This window comes from Hyperoodon ampullatus, assembly GCF_949752795.1.
Source record: "Hyperoodon ampullatus genome assembly, chromosome: 6".
Taxonomy (NCBI): Eukaryota; Metazoa; Chordata; class Mammalia; order Artiodactyla; family Ziphiidae; genus Hyperoodon; species Hyperoodon ampullatus.
In genome coordinates this window covers 48,631,459-48,652,786 of record NC_136919.1, presented here as the reverse complement: position 1 = coordinate 48,652,786, position 21,328 = coordinate 48,631,459, and positions in this window count along the sequence as shown.

Sequence of the window (21,328 nt, the reverse complement as noted above, 5' to 3'; positions counted from 1 at the left end):
CAAAAGTAAAGGATCAAGATTTACATATTATTGTGCAAAATTAATTTATTTCAACTCATCATTAAAGGAAAAATATTTTCATTCATTTAATTCCTTAAAAAGTGAGAAAGACTGTGCAATGTGCATTCAGGAAAAAACAAACAAGAATGGAGTATAGGACATAAGAAGATACCTATTTTTTTTTTATGTCAAAGGGTCAGAAAGCTGTATCATAGTGAAGTTACTGCTTCAAAAATAGGCACTTCAGTAACATTTTACTAGGAAATACCATAGCTTGTCATACAGTTAAAGTCCTACATTAGTAAGCATTCCAAAACAACTGGATGACAAATCTACTTAATAGTGAAATTCTCACTAGATATTGCTATTCAAATAATACTGAGGATTGATCTAGATGTATTTGTTCCAGATAATATGTTTTTGGAGACAAAAAAATATGAAACAAGTTAATGAGCAGAGAGAAGAAAGTCTAAACTTCAGTAGCTTTATTAATTTGTATTTGTTCTACATAATCTGAGATGGTCTAGCCCACTTCAGTATTACTAAACAAGTGCATTTCCTCCAGTGCTTTATTTGGGGTCATACATACATGGCTTTAGTTAATTTAGAAGTGATTGTAACAATGTAAATGCAAATCAGAATGGCGTTAGGAAGAAAGAATAGGTTAACTTCAAAGAAGACAGAGATACAAACAACCCAATCAAAAAATGGGCAGGAGACCTAAATAGACTTTCTCCAAAGAAGACATACAGATGGCCAATAGGCACATGAAAAGATGCTCAATGTTGCTAATTATTAGAGAAATGTAAATAAAACTACAATGAGATATCACCTCACACTAGTCAGAATGGCCATCATCAAAAAGTCTACAAACAATAAATGCTGGAGAGGGTGTGAAGAAAAGGGAACCCTCCTATACTGTTGGTGGGGATGTAAATTGGTATAGCCACTATGGAGAACAGTATGGAGGCTCCTTAAAAAACTAAAAATAGAGCTACCATATGATCCAGCAATCCTACTCCTGGGCATATATCAGGAGAAAACCATAACTGAAAAAGATATATGCACCCCAAAGTTCATTGCAGAGTTGTTTACAATAGCAAAGATGTGGAATCAACCTAAATGTCCATCTACGGATGAATGTATAAAGATGTGGTATATATATACAATACCTATTACTCAGCCATTAAAAAAAATGAAATAATGCCATTTGCAACAACATGGATGGACCTGGAGATTATCATACTAAGTGAAATAAGTCAGACAGAGAAAGACAAATATCATGATACCTCTTATATGGGAAATCTAAAAAAAAAAAATGATACAAATGAACTTATTTACAAGACAGAAATAGACTCACAGAAGCAGAAAACAAACTTATGTTTACCAAAGGGGAAAGGTGGGGGGGGGCGGGTAAATTGGGAGTTTGGGATTGACATATACACACTACTATATTTAAAATAGATAACAAACAAGGATCTACTGTACAGCATGCAAACTCTGCTCAATATTCTGTAATAACCCAAATGGGAAAAGAATTTGAAAAAGAATATATATGTGTATGTGTATGTGTGTGTGTGTGTGTGTGTGTGTGTAACTGAATCACTTTGCTGTACACCTGAAACTAACACAATATTGTAAATCAACTATAGTCCAGTATAAAATAAAAAAAATTTTAAAAAGGGAAGAAATACCAAGACCCTTACTATGCCTGTCCTGGCTCCTGCCTGCTCATACCTGCACAGCAGTTAGCAGCATATTTATTGCCTGAGCAGGTAAGCCTAGCCCCTCCTGAAGCAATCCCTCCCCACAGCTGCTCTAAAAAATTTCCTTGGAAGGGCTCCATTTCAGTTGGTTTAGGGAGAATGAGAGGCATTCCCCTAACTTATGGAAAATGGAGAGACAAGAGAAATTCAGTCCCTTTTCTCCCCATCGTATTGATTACTTGTGACCACACTCTTTTGCTTGTATAGACAAGGGTCTGTATTCAGCTGGTAGAAAGAGGGTACTGTTGCAGCAATGGCTTGAGTCATGCAGCCATTTCAAATGCTTCCTCCACAATCCTCAAAGCAGCTGATTCTCTATACCTTCTTTTTTCTTGGTTCTATAATGTACACAGAAATATCTGGAGGACAAGAAGAGTCCTCAATATATTACATTTTATATAAAAGCACACATCCACACAAAAAAATCAAATGCTACTAATTTCATATTAAAGATGAGAAATATAAATATTCAAATTCCTATTATATGCAATTATAGATATTTGGGAGAGCACAGTATATCATTAATATTCAAGAAAATATATTATCAATGAGAGTATTTAGAAGTCATTTTACAGTTTAGTATATCTATAACTCAATTACAAAAAAATAGCAATCAAGTAACACAACCAGGTTTTTGTTAAGTTCTGCAAGCAATTTTTTTCTTCCTTTCTCCATTCTCTGCTTATATTACCTATGTGCATACTCATGTTCTCAATTAAATTTAAAACACTGTTTTGTATTTTGTGTTGTATTTTCTTCTTAATCAGTAAAGTGGACTGCAAGTACTGGATACTATATGTTTTTAAAGGTAAAATAAAAACCAGTTTTCATTCTTATATAGATAATATTTTTAAACACTTAATAGAAAACTATTTACCTATTATAAATTATATTTCAATATTTGACACTAAAATGGATGATCATGTTAAACAAATACATTTCAGCAGGAAAAATTGTTAAAAAATAAATACAAGGACTATGTTTACATTCCTAAATTAGTCAACAGAAACTGGAACTAATTTGCAATATGATATGCAGCAAAATACATAAATGCATACCTGTAATTTTTTTCAAATATTGTTTAACATTGAATCCTAACATTAAAACAAAGTGCCAATAGATATGTTCCAATTGCTATTCTTGATTTTGTGAATTTCTTTACTTTGAGAAAGGCTCTCTCAGCAGTTGGTAATATACTCCTTTTGAGGAATGCTCTAGATAGGTTGCCTTGGGAAGTACTTAGTTTTATCAAATAATATGTCAGTGCCAGATATCTCTTATAAGAAACTTGATTTCTCTGGGAAATACGTTCATTTGTGTGGCTTTTAGATAAATCAGTTTGGAGAATGGTCAGGAGGCATTTCAGTTCTTTTCTACTGCTTTTGTTAAAAGTAATATGAGCACCGTCACAATTTCACTGGGATGAATCAGACAGTTGCAAAGGTCTCTGAAAATATACCTACGCCTCTTAGGTAAAACACTGGAAACCTATGAGATATTCAGAATTATATAAAATAATAAACTAATTTCTAAAACAAATTAATGCTAAAAGGGGAGTAACTAGAATATGTAGGTTTTGGATAAAAATAAAGTGCTTAAAGAATGCAGAAAACATACCTGCAAAACAACTACTCTCAACTAGCTCCTCCCCAACAGACTCAGAAACAAGTAACCAAACCACATCTGTCTGCGAGCAGAGTGAGACAACAGATTTTATGCATAACAAACAGAACAACAGAAATCCATCTTACATGAAACTATAGAGAAAAAGCATTCAATGAAATATGATCAGCATCAGAATAAAAAGGTTAATATAACTAATCATAAAAGTAATAATAAATTATTAATAATGCATATTGATAATATCATTGAAATAAATATTTGACTTACAGCTTTACCAAAGGTCATAATTGAAAGAGAAGGGGAAAAATTGCAATAATATAAAAGATTATGATTTATAAAAATTAGTCTATAAATAATAGAAATATTTAATTAATAGGCAATCAAACAAGAAATTGAGAAGAATGGATAATAAAGAGAAAACCCACTTTTTGCATAAGAATAAAATGTAGATGTCAAAATAATAAAACTAAATATGCTCAAGATTTAAATACACTAGAAATAATACATAATTTATCATGTTAGAAGACTAGAATATTTTTTCTTTCTTTTAATTTTTTGAAATACCTAAGGAAAAAAGAGATTATGATTAAAAGAGAAGTTCTCAGGCAGTTAAACTAGCCATTTCCCTTTGTTCCTTTTTTGAAAATTCAACTGATAAAATACTAATTCGAGAAACATATAATAAGGTGTAAAAAGACAAAATGCCTTGGAAAATTAAGGAGATGATTTTATTCAGGCTATTGCAATAAGAAAAATATTCATTAGTAAAAAAAAAAAAAAAATCACAAAGAATGGAAGGAAACCTGGGGTTTCATAGAAGCAGGTAAACAAGGGGTAATAGGTGATGGTTAATATATGTGTCAAATTGACTAGGCTACAGTACCCAATTATTTGGTCTAATGCCAGTCTAGATGTTGTTAAGATACTTTTTAGATAAGAATAACATATAAATTAGTAGAATTTGAATAAAACATATACCTTCACAATGGGAGTGGTCCTAAGAAAACCTACACATGGATGTTTATAGCAGCTTTATTCAGAACTGCCCAAACTTGGAAGCAACCAAGATGTCCTTCCGTAGGTTAACGGATGAATAAACTGTGGTACATCCAGAGAAAGAAATATTATTCAGCTCTAAAAATGCACAACTATCAACCCGTGAAAATATATAGGGAGATCTTAAACGCATATTACTAAGTGAAAGAAGTCAACCTGAAAAGGCTACCTATGGTGTGATTTCCAGGTGTGGAAGGTATGCATTCCGAAAAAGGCAAAACTATGCAGACAGGAAAAAGATCAGTGGTTGCCAGTGGTTAGAGGGAAAAGAGGAGGATGAATAGACAGAGTATATCAGATTTGGGGGGCAGTGAAAAAACTCCTATGAAAAGAGCACTTGTATGATAACATAATGATGGACACATGTTGTTATACATTTTCCCAAACTTATACAATGTACATCAAGAGTGAACCATAATGTGAACTATGCTCTTTGGGTGATTATGATTTGACAATGTAGGTTCATCAACTGTAACAAATGTACCACTCTGGTGGAGGACATTAATAATGGGGAGGAAAGTGGAAATTCAGGGGTATACAGGAAATCTCTGTACCTTCAGCTCAATTTTGCTGTAAACCTAAAACTGCTTCAAAAAATCAAGTCAATTAAAAACCCTGCATATACACACTACTGTATATAAAATAGATAACCAACAAGGACCTACTGTATTGTAATAACCTATAATGGAAAACTATATGAAAAAAATATATATACGTATAACTGAATCACTATGCTGTACACATGAAACTAACACAACATTGTAAATCAACTATACTTCAATAAAAAAACACACACACACACAAAGCCCAAGACAGATACACATGTTATTAGATAGAGTCCCATTATCAATCTATATCAGTCAGAAAAAGCAATATATTATTTATTTAAATTATACCATTTATGAGATAAGATTAACAGTTTATGAAGTAGGATAAATTAAGATAACTAAGAATACTCTTCTTAAAAACATTGCTCTCAATATATGTCATCTTTGTAGTCTTTGTAGTGACTTCAAAAATAATAATAAAAATTCCCATTATGTAATACTAATTCTTTGCCAGGCACAGAGGTATATTTTACACATGTCCTTTAATCATTATAGCAAGTGAGAGAATACCATTTTCCACATTTGAGAGTGACTTGAGCAAGCCTCTGAGCTAGCCAGAGGCAGACAGAGGAGCATCTGGTCTAAGCAACTCCAAATCCCAAGCTATTAATCACCACTGTCTTGTTCTGCAGCATCAAAATATTTTATTTCTGAATTCAGTTCAATAAAATAACAACTAGTGCACAAAGGAAATTTAAAAATGGTCTGCTATATAAGAGCTAGCTCATCGGTAATTAGAGAATACAGTACAATACAAAACCTTAAATCCAAATGACTAAAGAATTATTGAAAAGAAAATATGCTTGCATTTATGTTCTCTTTAATAAGAAAGGAAGAGAGACACTGTTGTACTAAAAATACATTTTAAAGGCATAGAAAAAATGAAAGCTAAAAAGGTTTTAAAATGGAAATTATTTTAAAAAACACTGGAAAATGAAAAAAATATCATTTAAAATGGCTAAATTATTTGGAAATTCTCCCACGTTTCATAAAGAAAAACACAAAATAATAATTTAAAAAAAGAACTGATAAGGTACACACAATACTGGCAATGTATGGAAGAATATTATATATGCCATTATTTGGAAATATATTTGTCCTTTAAGAAGAAATAAAGGTGATTAAGTAGATAATCTAGAGTTTTTAAATAGGAGAGGGGGCCATTTCAACACGCAAGAACGGGAAATAAAAATTTTAAAACTACCTAAGACCGCATTGTCATTTCACAAAATTTCTATAAGATTAGTATTTAAATAACCTGTACAGATTTACACTTTTAGACAATTTCCACATATATACCCTGGAAAATTTGATCAGAATGGATAAATATCAATTTAAATCCAGTTATTAAATAGTTCTCAAATAGATGCTGTACATAACATAAAACACACTAACATGTGTTTGAAATTGATTAATTCTATTTTCTATAACAACTTTTTAGAACGGAAATCATGTTTCAAAATTCAAAACTATATCTTTGCTCTGAAGATTTGTTAGATGTGTACGCTAAAGAAAAAGTCTATCTTTCTGATCTCCACCACAAAATAAACCATCAGTAAAACTTTCATAGGAATGGTTAACTGATGGCAGTATAGGGGTTGCTATGGCAAGAATGGATAAAATCCTTTACAGGTGTTGGTGACTAGTAGAAGCGTCAATTCTGTGTTAGATGTCAGGTTTCATAACAAAAGAACCCTTAGCGACACAAGTTGTAAGAAGGGAAAAATAAGCAATCAAGTGCAGGTTAATTTAATCTAAACTTTAAACAAAATGGAGGACCTTCAGAGATCTGCAGTATAAAGCTAATTATGTCAAATAATAAAGCATGAAGTTGAAGAGATGGATGCTTTGTCCTTATGCTTTGATAATTGTCACAGAACAGCAAGTTGTTATGCTGGGAAGGTGATAATTGCATCTAATAATTATTAGAAACTAGCTTCTGCACTAATATTTATGAAAGAAAGGATCAAGTCCTGAAGAATCAGGAGTTCTTCAGTTCAAAACAAACGTCACATACTTAGATGGGTGAACTCCAAAGATCTTTCTAACAAATATTCTGTAAATCATAGAATCAAAGAATTCTGGAACAGGAAGAGAGCATGCAGCAATCAAGCTTCTGGAACAGGAAGAGAGCATGCAGCAATCAAGCCTAAGCTGGTTTTTTTTATGTAATGATAATGAGGGTATAAGATGTGGCTTAAGTTTGCTTTTGTCACAGATCCATCAATTACTAGCAATTTAAATAAACCTGTATCTGAAAATGGTAATGAGAGATGACAGTGAAAATGATGGTTTTTGCTGTATTCGTAAGAACCATGAAACTAAAGCCCTATACAATCCCCATCCCCAATTCATATCCCACTGAAAATGTATTCAAACAACTTTAATCATTGTGGGTGATTTTAATTAAATCATTATTCATTAAGTATCAAAATTTACAACTCCTCTTTTTAATTAAATAAAACAGTGTGCTAAGAGATGCTGAGAGTTTAAACATTGGTAAGATAGAGTGGAGAAGCACTGGACCCTGAGTTGAAAGATACTGAGTTAGTCTTGGGATGTATAACTATAGGCAAATAGCTTCTGTGCTACTTTGAGAGACTGCACAGCTCCTATTTCAATATTCCCTAGCACTTTCATTCATTTCAATACAAAGAAGAGTAAAATTTTGTAATAGTGAATATTCATAAATAATCCTATTTGTGACTGGTGTCCAGATCCCAGAATTTCTGGCCAGCTAGTTTTGCAGCTAGAATAACCTTGATTATTTCATTAGCCTCAAATCTGCACGACTTCTCATTTCATATAGTAGTATTTTATTTTTACATCCTATTGTTTTGGTTATCTACTGTTGCATAACAAACCACCACCAAAGTTGTGGATTGCAACAACAACTATTTTATTATCTCTCATGGCTTTGTATATTGATTGGGCTTAGCTAAGCAAGTCTGCTATTTTGCTGGGGTCTCTTAACTGGTTGCAGTCACATGGCTTCTAGGGCTTGAGTCACCTGGAAGCTGGTACAGGAGGCTTCAATGTTTGTGCCTCAATCTCTCTTGTTCTCTCTTCATGTAGATGAAGGGTCTCTCTCTCTCTCTCTCTCTCTCTGAGTGACCTTATATATGGTGTCTGCCTATGATCATCCCAGTAATATAGCCAGATTTCTCATATGGCCAATCAGGTATCTCCAAACTGAGAATCCATGAGCAGAAGTTGACAACACCTAATGGCTAGTTTGGAATGGATTCAACACCTCTTCTGACACATTCTACAGTCACAGTGAGGCAGGAAAGACAGGGTTGGGCCCAAGGACAGCGTCCTCATGTATAGGCATTAGGACCAAGGCAAAGCTACCTCCTTGATTCGCACTTAATGAGGCCATGACGCATGGAGGAATGGCATGTAAAACAGAAACTGTGTAGCATCTGATCAAGAACTCTGACCATGAAAACCATGGAGCATGTGCAATAAAAATGCACAGGTTGCTGATGACCCTGTGCAACCTTCCACGTGTGGGGCTTGACTAGTAAGGGAAAATTTAAGGGAAAACAGCTCTTAGAGTGCATGTACAGTGTCTTCAGGAGACAAATCCACAGGACCCAGAGCTGATGCAACCTGGCGCAGTCCAGACCACACCTCAACCCTCCCCTCAATGAATATTCCATCCCTAATCAAAAATAACCCAATCATTCAAAGGGCTAAAAATAAGATAAAAAGGGGGATCAACAGCCCTGTGTGGAGCCCCTCACTCACGACAACACCAGCACTCTTCGTGGAATGTGTAACTTTCACTTCTGCCCTGAATAAGCTGCTTGTTCTGTTTGCTCCTCAGCCTCAGTGTGTGTGTGTGTGTGTGTGTGTGTGTGTGTGTGTATTTTTCCTTTATGTTTTGTGTTCCTCACCCAAATTCTTTTGGATGAGACAAACAAGAGCCTGGACTTTTGATAAAGCTTTTCTAGTATCAACAGGGTCAGCCTGAAACCGAGCAGGACCCTGTGGGGCTCCTGCGCACAGATGTCTTTCTGTGTCCCGTTTTCTTTTTTGTAGGGGACAGACTCCAGCCTCCATGACCTTCCTGAGTTCCAAAGGGCAGATTCGAACAGTTGCTAATCAGGGAAGGGAGGGGATGCAGAGACAAGAGAGAAGCAGCCAAGAAACAACAGTGCAGGCTTGGGGCAGGGTCCTGGTCTGCCTTAAGGGATACACATAACAGTATCTTTGAGCTCTTCTACAGAACTAAAACACCCAACAAGCGGAAGATGTTAGCATTCTTTATTCCAGAGAAGACCACCTGAGGCCAGATTAAAGGAACCAGAGTAGCACATCAAGAGATTACCTGAGACCAGATTAAAGGAGTGCTGGCCCTGCACACACCCTAATCCTTATCATCAACCCCACCCTTGAACCACTGCTGTTAAACTCCTCACCAAATCCTCCCAGGTTGGGACACACAGTTTTTGAGGGGCACAAGCCTGCTGTTTTCCCCCTTTGCCTGGCAAAGCAATAAAGCTATTTTTTTTTTTACTTCACCCAAAACTCCATCTTAGATTCAATTCAGCACCAGTGCACAGAGGCCAAGTTTTTGGCAGCAAGCTTAGATTCAATACAAGGGCATGACTAATGGAAGATGTTGACTCATGGTAAGGTCATATTTGGAGGCTAACTACCCCATCTACTTTAAAATGAGAACTTACTGAGTTCTTTATCCAATAATAAGAGTGTGGTGGGGACATTGAGGCACTTGCCTAATGCATGACAGAGGTGAAAATGACTATGAAAGGAAAAGCTTAATGGCTGGTTTCTGACATTTTCTCTAGTCTTTGAAACACCTGAGGAGTTACTTTTTAAAAATTTTTCTTGAGTTTATATGTGGAATCTAAAAAAAAAAAAAATGGTACAAATGAACTTATCTACAAAACGGAAATAGAGTCACAGATGTAGAAAACAAATTTATGGTTACCGGGGGTAGGGGGAAATGGGGGAAGATAAATTAGGAGATTTGTATTGACATATACATACTACTGACTATAAAATAGATAACTAATAAGGACCTACTGTATAGCACAGTGAACTCTACTCAATTCTCTGCAATGACCTATATGGGAAAATAATCTAAATAAGAGTGGATATATGTATAACTGATTCACTGTGCTGTACACCTGAAACTAACACAACATTGTAAATCAACTATACTCCAATAAAACTTAAAAAAAAAAATAAAACTCTTCTTGAAACACTCACTCAGGCATTTATAGGACCATAGTAGATTCAAGATTCATGAGAATTTTAAAGATCACTTTCCAAAGTGTTAGCCTCATTTATAATGTATGTACATGCTTTCTATTTAAACTGATACTGTAGATTTCATGCCACTGATAAATTTGTTGAAATAGACTATGATTAGAGCTGTGAGTCATAGAATTCCATTGTATTACAATGATTAAAAGCCTGCAAGTTCATTTAAAAATTTTTACTGATTCTTAATCCACGGCTCTTGTAGGTTGTTGCTATTTGAGTCTGTTGTCTCAAACTTCGCATATATTTTTTCTTTTTAAAATGTAATTTTTAAAAATCTTATGTAAAATATTTTAATTATTGAATAGTGATATTTATTATTCTTTTAAAATAAATACAAGCTAAATAAACCTTTTATATTTTAAAAGCTCCTTCCATATTGTTAAGACACTCTTAAATGCTGTTATTTTTCAGTCTCCTGAACATTTCAGCACACTTACTAAAGAGTACACCATACTTCTACCAACTGACAGAATCTACCTGTATCTACTTACAGCTCTAGCTAAAATACACAAAACATAAAACTTACCACTTTAATCATTTTAAAGTACACAATTAGTGGCATTTAGTACATTTGCAATTTTGTCCAACTATCACCACTATCTAGTTCTAGAACATTTGCATTACCCCCCAAAGAAACCCATCCCTATTAAATAGGCACTCCTATTTCTTCCTCCCCTCAGCCCTTGGAAACCAATAATCAGCTTCCCATCTCTATGGATTTGCATATTCTGGGAATTTCATATAAATGGAAATATATGTGACATTTTTGTGTTTGGCTTCTATCACTTGGCACAGTGTTTTTGTTAAAGAAGCAAACAAAAATATGAGACATAACTTGATGTTCACTATTGTAATTTAAACATACTTTTTGAAAAAGTAAATTCTTGAGCTGAGAAAAACTGTAGTACATATAATAAAGTTAGCTGATAAAAGAATATGCTTACTCTAAACATCATTGTGTGTGTGTAAGTAGAGAGAAATCCATTTTGATTTTGTTTCTGGTAAACTATAGCAGATGTCCTTGTTGTCAATGCCATCTTGGAATTAATTTACTATTTCCTCTTTTTTTCCCCAGTCTTATTTTTCATACCGACTAGGCAGTAAGAAAATGATACCTCACTCTCAGATGGCTTAACTATAAGACATTTTGTAATATTCCAGACTTTGGTAGAACCCTACTTATGAGCCATTTACATTTTAAGATACACAAATAAACTATTTTGAGGTAGAAGTATAACTTAACAACTGAAAATGTAACATCCAGATAAATACAGGAGAAATGCCTCAGAAGATAAGAAATACAGCTCTGCATTTATAAAAATGTGGATAGCATTTTTCGTAACACCACCTCATTTGTGAAGCAGCAGTATCCAACCTATGCTCTCAAAGAAGTTTGGAAAGTTTTGCATTATCTCTTCTATTTGTTTATTTCTTATCTGAGAATTTACTATTTTTGCACTTACTGATCAGACTGTGATAACAAAAATAATAGTTTTAAAGTAATAATTATCTCTTTCTTTCTACTTTGGGAGGTTACACTTTACAATTAAAATGTTTCGAAGGCATCAATATTAGAACAGAATCTAAAATGAGATCTGTGTTCCCTGTATTCTCATCCCTAAGTCTCAGCCCTGGGGATGTAAGTCTCATCCCTAAATACTGAACATAAAGTGCTATTTTTAAATATATTTTTTATTTCTAAATAATAAAAGTCACACAAAAGGATAAATATAATCACATATGATGGATAACTGGAAGGTGGCACAAAAAGCATCTTTCTAATTTGAAAAAAAATTATTTTGTGAGCCAAATTAATAAAATCAATGTATAAAAGTCTAAGAAAGCTACTTAATTAGTTAAAAGTCAGGGAAATAAGAGGTGATATTTCACAAATTAGAAAAAGCATATTAAAAATTATTTGAGACAGAATAAACGCATACTTTAAAATTGGTTTAGGTAAAAGAAAGATCTGTCTAATAAACTGCATCAACAAGTCTTGAAAATAATTACAACATGGGATAATAGTTTTAAGCAAAATGCTTAGAAACGGGGAACTCTTGTTAGTTTTTATTTCCAGTCATCATTTTAAACGAGGCACTAATATATGTAACTGTTGCAGGTTTTTTTCTTAAAGAAGTTTATTCTGTTTTGAGTCAGGAAAAAATTCAGCAGGGCTTGTCATCACTTGACTGAAATGTTAGTCAAGATCATTTGATTCTGTTTGTTCTGACGTCCTGCTTATTGAAGTGAGCGACAAGTTTGCTTACACTTGCTTACATTTTTAATTTAAGATCATCAGTTTATAAAATTCAAATGATGATTTCTTGAACCTTGTGTGGAATCATTAAGCACTAAAATTGCTTAATGATTCTATTGGGATTATCATAGTTCCATGTTTCAAATGGAAATCATTTCTCTTCCTGCTGAATGTGAATAGTACGTGAATAGGAAACATGCAAGTCTGATGGCAACTTCCACTCATATAAAGGGACTCAATCTTAAGGATGAAGAAATCACTGAAGGCAAGAGTAGAGAATCTGAAAGACTACACATTCTAATTGGCACACATGACTTTCAGATTCTACTTTACTCTAGGCCATTTTTCCTTGTACTTCAACTACAAGAGCTATCAAATTCCCTTTCTATGTAATCCAGTGTGAACTGAAGTTTTGAGTGATGTAATTACCTCTTAATGGGTACACTCACTGTGGCAGAAATTTTTGATTGTCTACAACAGCATACCATTGTCTCCTTCCTCTTTCCTGGGTCAAAGTGTTAACTAAAAATGCATTTCCGTGTTTTTCTTGCAGTTAAGTATGTACATATATCTAGGTCCTGGCCAATGTGATATCAGCAGAAATAAATTATTTGAGAAGACAGTAAGAACATGTTAAAGAAAGGTGCTCTTATCCTTTCTCCATTCTGCTGTTTGGAATGCAGATATAATAGCTTCAGCCTTGAGGATACATGTTTTACTCTAGTGATGACATAGGGGAAAGTTGGAAGTAGCTGTGTTGTCACCCTCTATTCATAACTGACTAGATGTTGATCGTTTTTTACATGAGAGAGAATTAAAATTCTACCTTTTATTTTTGAGTCTATGTATGGAAAGCCAAACTGTTTATAACTTACACTGACAAAAAATCCTTCTGATTACTACTTGTTTCTTAGTTATTTTAAAAATAGGATAAAAATGTTCTATACATAATAATACTATTATTTATTCATTAGCATCCTGCACATTTGAGTATTATGAATCTGTCCAACCATGGAGCCCTGGTAATATCCATGTTCTGAGATTAATCTCTGTAATATTTCATCTATGTGACCTTGGGAAGATATTTAACTTCATTGGGATTGCTCATCTGTATGGGCAACATTGTATATAAAGAACTCCTGTGTGCACACAGATATCCCTCAATACATGTTAGTTGCAAGAATTGGGAGAGAAACTGAATAATGCTGACCCAAGTGAATTCTTGCCCTTTCTGAGCAACCAACTGAAAGCCACAGTAGCTCTCACAATTCTCAGTCATACTGGTTCCAAGAAGTGAAGAAATATTTGGCTCTTCAAGTATTCTACTCTGAGGTAAGGTATTTTAAAGAATTTAAATAGTTTTACTGAAATTTAAATATTTTAAAAATTTTAAATATTTTTACTGAATCACTTTGTTATACACCTGAAACTAACACAACATTGTGAATCAACTATACTTTGATTAAAAAATAATTTAAGTATTTTAAATAAATAGCTGACGCTCTTAAATATAGTTCCCAAAATATGCATTGCAGGATTGACAGCACCTCATGCAGAGTGTAGAATATTATGAGGAAGTAAATTCTATTAATAATGGGGAAAAGGGAGGGTGAAGAAGTATGGTAGACAGAGTTCTAAGATGGTCCCTGTATTAGTTTTGTAGGGCTGCTATAACAAGCTACCATGACCTGGGTGGCTTAGGAGAAATTTGTTTTCTCACAGTTCTGGAAGTTATTAGCCCAAAATCAAGGTGTTGGCAGGGTAGGTTCCTTCTGAAGACAGCAAAAGAAAAATCTGTTCCAATCCTCTCTCCTTGGCTTACAGATGACTGTCTTCATATACACAAGGCAATTCTCCTCAGGTCTGTCTGTGTCCAAATTTCCCCTACTAGAAAGGATACCAATCATATTGGATTAGAGCCCACCCTAATGAGGTACTGGGGTAAGGACCTCAAAAAATAGGAATTTTGAGATGACATAATTCAGCTGATAGCATACTTTTAAGATCCCTGTCCCCAGTATATATGTCCTGCATTAAGTCATGCTTTTGAGTGTAATGTGAGTAGCATGGGATAACCATTCCCTTTGTTAGGTAATGTTATATGGCAAAAGTGAAGGGACTTTTCAGATCTCTTGAATTCTGCTGACTTTAAGTTAATCAAAAGGGAAATAATCCTGTGGGAGTCTGACCTAATTAGGTTAAGTGTTTTACAACAGGATCTAGAGGTCAGAGGCAGAAGATGCTCTTTTAAGAACTCCAAACTCTCTGTAGACTATCCACTTAGCCCCTTTGTAATCAGTCAACTCTAGCCTACCACTGATCTGATTTATGCCATGATAACTTAGTTATGTCTTCTCTAGAATTTTATAAAAATTAAATCAGGTAATATTCATACTTTTGTGTCTGCCTTCTTTTCTCAACTTAATGTCTTTGAGGTTAAAAATCTATTTTAAATGTAAAACTATTTTAAATATTACTATACTAAAATATTTAGATAAATATAGTATTTCTTTGTACACTCAAAATATGAATAAATATTTTGATAAATATAGTAATTATTTATTTCTATACTGAAGATATTAATTATGATATTTAGTTATCTAGAAACCATTTTTTCAAGAATACAATGAAATCAGTGTTCAACGTGTTCTCTATTGTTCCAGAAGACACACTGGAACCAGTGGGCAGAAGTTACAGGAAAAAAGATGCTTGTTCAACAGACAAAAGAAATGTCTGTTAATTGGAATTGTCCATCATTTACTGAGATTTACCTACCATTGTGAACTCCCAATTACTATAAATATAAAGTCAAAGATGTCTGATCAGGGTAATCCATAGTTGTCATACTCTCAGAGAAGATGAACTTTAGTCAGTAAAAGCAAACAGAAACACAAACTGAGTATCAATATAGAAATTAACAAGTATATAAAGAAGAGTAAAGATGGAAACTCTGGGATTTCAAAGGAAACAGTCCTCTGATATAGAAAATAGGGCCTTGACATACTGGCAGGATTTCATCAAATTGAGATTAAAACTGAAGAAGTATTTTCAGACAGAGAAAACAATATGAACAAAGGTAGAGAGATGGACAAAGTGTTCAAGATGTTAAAATATCACTGTTTGGGGAAGGTGAAAGGAAGTAATTGAAAATTTGGCTAGAAATGTAAATAGATCAAAGGCAGACCAAGGAAGTTTTCAGATGCTTAGTAACAATATATCTTTAAGCATTAGAGAGATATTGACGGTTTAAAGATACTGGATGGGATGTTTTCTGTTATCTAATAATATTGGTCAATTTCCACAAGGCAATGGTATGCAGAATTGGAGATAGTTGGAACTCTGGTTTATGTCTGACTTTAGTGGAAAACCTCTGATGGTTCCTCATTATGAAATATGCTGGCCCATAAGCTGCTATAACTGTGTGCATGTGTGTATGCCTGCATGCATGTATGATGCATATGTTAAGGAAATTCTATCAATTTCTTATTTCTTCAAAGTTTTTAACATTTATGTTGGACAATGTGAAATATCTGTAAGGTAACTGAAAAGTATCATATAATATTTTTCCTTAGCTTCAATAATGAGATAGATTATATTAATATTTCTTTATATTGAGCACACTTGCTTTCCTGGAATAAATCTCATTTAGTCATAGTGTGCTAATTTTTACTATGTTCTTGGTCTGTTTTCAAATATTTTATATGAGAATTTGCATCAATATTCATAAGTTAGTTTGCTTTCAGTTTTCTTTTATGGTATAATCTTCTTAAATTTAAGGATCAATATGTGCTAGCTTCATAAAACAAATGTGAAAGTTTTCATTCCATTTCTATGTTCTGAAATAGTTTAAATAGCTTTATGATGATCTTATTCTTAAAAATTCTCCTGTGAAATTATCTGAGCCTGTGCTTTCTGTTGGATATGCTTTTAAAAAACAAGCAAACAAAAAACTTGATTTCTACAACATTATTATGTTTATTTAGATTTTTTATCTACTTAGTAGTCTCTCCTTTTAGTACAGTATTTGATCAGTGTAGATTTTTCTATCTCTATAGTGGTAAAGCTTGAAGAGTTTAATCTTTTTTTTTTTAAATGTGCTTTTCAAATAGAATTGTGCAGAAGAAACTTCTGTTATAAATTTCTGTTTGATTGTGATTCACCCTTGTCATTTTCAATTACTGTTTTTGTAGTTCCTCTTTATTATTATTTTTGGTTGGACTTGTTAGTGATTCACTTAGTTTGCAGATTTTTAAATGACAAATTATTTTTTAGATTTATTTTAGTTTTTTCAGATAAATTACAGGTTATCCAGTTAAATTTGAATTTCAGGAAAACATTTTTTTTAAAGTTTGTCCCAAATTTTGCATGAACCATACTCACATTAAAACTTATCTGTTTTTTATCTGAAATTCAAATTTAATTGTGCATTCTACATTTTAATTTGCTAAATCTGGCAATCTTATTTATTTGTCCCAATGCTTTATTTCTGTTTATGCTTTCTACATTTTTATCTTTATTAACTCCTTGCTTCTCTTCTCTTTTGGTTTACTATAATGTTATTTTCCTATATTTTTGAGGTAGGTGTTTAATCCGTCTATTTTATTTATTTTTCTGATACGGGTATTTTATAGTAAAATGTTTCCTAAATAAATGCTTTAGCTCTTTTGATATGATGTATTATCATTATCATTACATTCAGGAAGTCTGTCATCTTATTTTTATGTCTCTTTTTTTTTAAACTAATGATAATAATATTTATTGAATAATCAAGAAGGTCCTACTGTATAGCACAGGGAACTATACTCAATATTTTCAAGTTTATGTCCCTTTTGACCCAACATTTGTTTAATTTCTTTAAAAAATTCCAGGTGGAAGGGACTTTTAATTTTGTTATAAATTTAAAATGTTAATGTATTATGATTAAAATGCTATTTAGATTATTTCTATTTTTAAAATGTATCAAGGATTTCTTTGTGGTCTAATGTATGGCCAATTTTTCTAAATACATTATATGCCCTTGGCCAAAATTCTTATTGGAGTTCAGAATTTGATATTTATATTTCCTTATCATTTATGGCATTTAGGTCAGCTTATGTTTACTGATTCATTTTGCCTACTTAATCTGTCTTTATGAGGAAGGTATATTAAAGATTTCTTACTTATACTGTCTATTTCTTTGAATCTGTTGTACTTTGTATTATGAAACTTATTGCTGTATTACTGGGTACATAAATATTAATAATTACTATCATGGGGTGGTATTTTTGTCTCCTTAAATCGTTTCTTTTTTTTTTGCCGTATGCGGGCCTCTGACTGCTGTGGCCCCTCCCACCGCGGAGCACAGGCTCCGGACGCGCAGGCCCAGTGGCCATGGCTCACGGGCCCAGCCGCTCCGCGGCAGACCGGAGCACGAACCTGCGTCCCCTGCATCGGCAGGTGGACTCCCAACCACTGCGCCACCAGGGAAGCCCCCTTAAATCCTTTTATTAGTGCGAAATCTATTTAGTCAAATAGGAAGATTGTGACTTCTACTTATTTATTGTATTTACATTTACCTGTTATGCTTTTGTGTCTTTGACCATCCTTTCACTTTGAACATCTTTTCTGGTTCTGGACTGGTTAAGGACACATATTGATATGTTGGTCTCAATTGTGTATTTTTATGTTTTATTTTTTTTTTTTTATTTTTTTTTTATTTTTTTTTAAAGTATATACAAAATTAATTTTATTTTTTTTTTTTTATTTTTTTTTTTTATTTTTTTTTAAATTTATTTATTTATTTATTTATTTTTGCTTTATCACAAATTTAATCAGTTATATGTATACATATGTTCCCATATATTTTTAATATGTATAGTTTTTTACAACATACTTTATTTTCTTTTTTGGCCTATCTTTTGTCATATAGAATTTTTTTTAAAGTTTGTGTATATTATGCATATTTATTTGTCCAAACATACAAATTATATGTAGATATTATTCTTCTGAATTATTTAAGTAAATTATAGATATAAGCCCATTTGTCACCTGATCATCTAGTGTACATTTCTACTTAAAAATGAATTTTTAATATAACAACAGTTAAAGTTCCACAAAGAATTAACACTGAAACAATACTGTTACTAACATATAATTTATATTTAGATATTGACAATTGTCACTATAATAGTCTTAGCAAATAAAAGTCAAAGTATATTTATAGTTTGCTACTTTTTTCTAAGTTAAAAAGCAAAAGTATGCAGTATTGCTCATTTGTGCAAGAAATACAGGAAGAGTGAATAAAAACATAATGAAGTTGGTTACATGCAAGAAGTAGAAAGACATAGCATTGAAAGGATAGCAGGAAAGGAACAGGATGGAAAGACAATATTTGGAATGTAACTTTCTGTATATTTCTGACTTTTAGAATCTTGGTAATCTTCCATATAACCAAAAGAGAATGAAAATTACTAAGGATAAGATGGGTGAAACAAAACTGAATATTAGCAAAAAACAAATGAAACTAACTATAGGGAGGGAGAAATTATCTAAGTAAACTTTAAACATAATGTTTGAACTATATATTAAATCCTATGGAACAATTTCAGAAATACTCTATGTGTATTCTGCAACTGAAATAATGAGTGAATATAGTTTGGATAATGAGAGCCAGGATTCTCACCACTGGAGTAGGGAATTATATATGTGGAAAGGGGGAAGGCAAGAAGAAGCCTCATCATGTTCAATTGGAATTGGATGTATAATTGTGAATTTATTAGTTCAACATAAATATATACATATATATAGGCAGAAATCTACACAGATGTGTTTATGTATATACTAAATTCACATATACCTATGTCTACATATCACTGTATAGGTATGTAAATATACACATGCATACATATACATATATATATATATACACATATATATTTGATTATGACTATACATGTATATATGAATATGGGGATAAAGAGTGTCTGGAAATTATGTTTTAAATTTTCCAAGCCTGAAATTATTTTAAATGAAAAGGCTTAATATATCCTATTCAACTGACATTATTTAACAATACTTCCCAAATCCTTTTTTTTTTTTTTCCTTTCTGATGCAGATCCTTAAGCTACACTGAAACATAAAATCCCCTTTTCCTTCCTTCAAAATATTTTGCCTCTTTTGGTCTCCTCTGTGATGAAGTATTTCCGGTATTTTCTCATATTTTTGTTATTCTTCTTTAAAACGGAACACATTTGATGAGTTCAAGTAAAATGAGTGAGGCTAGAAAAATCACCACTTCTGTCACAATAATTTCCATCTATTTATCAAATGAACTACTATTCGTGTCTCCAGCCACTTTTTGCTATAAAATTTACTCATTAAAGTTGTTCCATTTCATACTGTGACCATTAAAGTATACTTGATGTCATTCAGTGAAGACAATGACTTTAGAGTTCTAATATCTTTCCTTGTCAGTTACCACAAAAGTGACAAGACTAAAGATGCATCTTGAATATTGCGTTTTTCTTCCCTATACAGTGCTCTACACTTAATAAATATTTACAGTCTCAGTTGTTTGTCACTAACAATGATGGGACTTATCCAACAGTTTCATTTCTTCAAAATGTCAGTAACTGCTCAGTTTTGTACACAAACATGTGCAATATTTTCCACTGCATTTATAGAAGTTTATTATAGATACAGGGGCATGAATGTAATGGTGTGTTGGAGCTGGCTCATACTGGCTCTCAAGAGCTGACTGGGTATAACTCTTCCTAACTCCACACTCAGTGACATCATACTGATAGCTTAAAATCACCATAGTGAGCAAACTGACAATATAGGAACTGGTAAATTGTATCAACCAGCTCCCCTTCTCTTCCCCCTGCCTGCCCAGGGAGCTGTTTGCTAAATAATTATTAGCACTCTATTGCTCTAAAATCTTGTAGGAATATGGAACATTCTACATTGATAAACTTTAAATGGAAACTTGGAAGTCTCCTCTTCCTTCATTCAGCTTCAGTTACACTATTCTTGCTGCTTTTCTTAGGAAAGTAGGTTCTCAAAGCAGGGTTTTTGCACTTGCTGTTTCCTCTGCCTGAAATAGTATTTGTCCAGAGAGCTGCGTAACGTGTTCCTTTACTCCCTTCACTTATTCCTGAAAAGCCATCAGTGAAGCTTCTCCTGATCACACTATGTGAAACAATTTCCCTGTGTGCCCACCTCCAACAATCCCCTCCCCAAACAATATACAGCTTTGTTTTACTCAATAGCAGATATCACAATTTGAAGTACTCCTTATTGATTGTCATTTGACTACTACCTATTTACCACCAAAGCAATGCAATCCCATGACAACAGACGTCCTGCCAATTTTGCTCAAATTTCTATCTCCAAGGTCTAAAAAGTGGCACATAATTGACACTCAAAATATACGTTGAGTGAATAACAATAATGAAAATAAAACTGTGAATAGTATTTTAAAAATATAAATTGTTTATTTTTTATAAAAGTACTTTAGAAGTATGTATATTCTTAAAAATTGGTGCTTTAATAATATAAGTTCTGTTTCTTATTTATCTCTCAATCTCATTATACATGTTTTCTTTAAATATTCCTTTATTATGTCTTTTTTTATCCATATTACTAGATATAGGTATTATATAAATAAACTAGCTATTATAAATGTCACATTGAAGAACTGCTTTCTTCATAACTTTAGGTTTTATGCATAAGAAACGTTT